The 2810-nt window shown below is 34.6% G+C and overlaps 1 protein-coding gene across 1 annotated transcript in view; it reads right to left on the bottom strand.

The window, feature by feature from the left end:
• The window catches only part of LOC109847403 (jasmonic acid-amido synthetase JAR1-like), a 46878-nt gene extending 44786 nt beyond the window's left edge, over positions 1–2092 (bottom strand). Inside the window, exon 1 of the mRNA XM_020416635.1 lies at positions 2031–2092. The gene's annotated coding sequence lies outside the window, so the exon portion shown is untranslated. The remainder of the gene's footprint in view (positions 1–2030) is intronic.

Below are 2810 nucleotides of genomic sequence, written 5' to 3' on the forward strand. Positions count from 1 at the left end.
TCCATTGTTATAATCTATTAGATGTTTTCCCTATATGGTATAAAATATTGCTCTAAATCAAGAGCAATGAGCTTCATGTATCTTCCTGAAGCTAAAATTAGATTTTTTAGCAGTTTAGTCTTATTTATGAGGAATTAGAATTTCATTAAAATGTATAAGCCTCCACTAAGTCTTATGTAATTAGGAAAGGACGATTCGGGTACTTGTATGACTATGACTTTAGAGTGGTTTAAGTAATTAGCGTATAAAGTAATGAAAGGTTCTTCTATGACATTGACATTAAAGTGGGTTAAGTAATTGAACATATAATTATGCAAGAAATGTTGATCTGTTCTTGACTAATTGAGTTAATGTGTTTAATTAGTCTCATTTTTATAAGTAATTAACATATACGAGTTATAAAGAAATGATTTGTATTGACTAAGTTGAGTTAATGTGTTTAATAGTCTACATCTTTTTGATATCTTTACCATATCTGCATTTTGTTTTTTTTATCCCTAGAGGCACAGTTTCTGCCTCTAGAATAAAGAACATTCTTACTTACGTATATTGTTACCTTTAGCTAATCTTCTCATAACTATAGTGATTCTCTAGGTCTCCAGAATTTCTAGTAATAATGTAGAAAATATTCTTGGAGAGGAAACAAGTAACTAGAATATAACTATAATTGTACCCGTTAGAACGTAGGAAACAGCAATATCATCATGCCTGGAATATTAGAGATTGAAAGCTGATGGCGGAACTCATATATACAGCTATTTCCCTACCCAAATCTAATCAAAGAAAATGCTTGAATATAAATTTAAAGCATGGAAATCAAACCTTGATGAGATTCGAAGCACCGGCTTCCAAGCTAATGCGTTGTCATATTCCTCAAGCCATTTCGATACAAACAGTAAAAAGAACCTATCCATCTATATCATGGGCACGATATCTATAGCTACTACGTCTGCTGACAGTTATTGATATCACTTCATCACTGGCTGGTATTTCCTAGAATATATTCAAGTGGAAATTTTTAATAGGTTCGGGAATCCATTATGCATTTGTAGGTTTTCTCACAAAAGTGAAGGTCTAAAAATCACCTAGAAATATGCATGAATGGCAAAGTCATTATTTGAAGACCAAATCATAAACAGATCCACGAGACTACCATAAAGATAGAAGTAAACTCTAGAAGAACATTAAAATATTTCCAAGTTCTTTATTGGCAAGCTTCTCTGCAGCTGTCCTTTATGCTCTCCACAGTAGTTGCAATTTTTGTCCATACTTTTGAGTTTTTCGCTAGATTTCCAAATGAAAATGAAAGCGCACTAATATCGGTATCGATCATAAGGATTTCATCCATTCATCGATCATCGCTCACAACATTATCAAGGATCAAAAGGACCTTTGCGTTAGCTTCTTAGGCACCATTGTTCTAGCTGTGTGCTATCTGTATCACAACGCGGTTAGCATCTTGTATTGTCTTATTCGTCCTGATATATGATATATTCAGTTGAAGGATCGTTAAGGGTCGAGTTTTCTTGATTTACAGTGTGAGACCTTAAACGTCATTACTCATTTATGTTAAAGAGGTTTTCTGCCCAGAAAAAAATTTTAAAATTGTCCTTAAGCCTGCCATTGTTCCGAGATATGAAAGGTTTCTTTGTCAGTTTGTTCTTTTAAATTCTATAAAACCACACATCAACAGACATAGATCCAATACATTTCTAATAGATTTGATAATGCTTCATAATTTTGTTTCATACTTCCAACAAATGAATTTCTAATGCATTTCGTTTTGCATCATGTAAACAACAATATATACATAAAAAAATGCATAATCATCTAGACACATGAAAATTCCCAAATTAACAAACATTTGATTTAAAAAACAATGCAAATAAGCACATAAGTACAAAAAAAACAATTAACAGAAAAAAGAAGAGTGACCCATGTCAAAGTTTGGATTTTGGAGCAAGACCCATTAACAAAATTGAGGGAAAATGGAAAAATTTGGCAAAAGGCACAGAATTTAAAGATGTTACCTTGGCGTAGCAAGATCCCAGCTGATGTCTTTGAAGGGGGCGTGATTTTCTCCACCAAAATCCTGTTGAGCGCAGGAACCAAATGGGAAAAGAAAAAGTTGTTGAAAGAACAATAATCTATAAAGAATAGAAGAATGATGCAGGATTAGCCCCCCTTTAGCAAGCAACTGCATTCTAACTGAGAAAATGCGAAAGATACTGAGATTCCAACTTACTTTCTAATTCTTCACTCAGCTTGCGCCTTCGATGTATTGAAACACCATGCTCGCTTGAGACTCGCAGGAAATCGAGCAATTAGCCGGCAAAATATTAGAACAAAAGTCGAGAGAAATGCTAAGAACAAAATAGCGGGAGATCGGTGAATGAGAAAAACTAACTTATTTAAGCCTAGGCCGTTTTGCTATAACGCGAGCTGGAAAGAAGAACGAAGAGACTTTCGTGACCGCTAACCAATACAAAAATCTTGGCAGAAATTGATGCAGATGATGGCAGAGGACGCTGCGTTTGGATTGATGCGGCATCGCATAAAACTCACTCTTTGGCATTTGCCCTGGCCTTAAGATCGTAGGACGGCAACGTTGGCCATTGAGGGATCAGACACAACCGACGCCGTAAGTTTATTGTCTATTGCATCCTTTAATGATGATGATGAATTCTTTGTTGTAACGCATTTATAAAGCGGATGATTTTGCCATGATATTTACATTGCGTTGAAGGGTAATTTGGGATAGATAAAATTTTTCATGAACTCCCTCTTTTAAAGGGGTAATAGATTTTTAA

The sequence above is a fragment of the Asparagus officinalis genome, chromosome 1 (genome assembly GCF_001876935.1).
Source record: "Asparagus officinalis chromosome 1, Aspof.V1, whole genome shotgun sequence".
Taxonomy (NCBI): Eukaryota; Viridiplantae; Streptophyta; class Magnoliopsida; order Asparagales; family Asparagaceae; genus Asparagus; species Asparagus officinalis.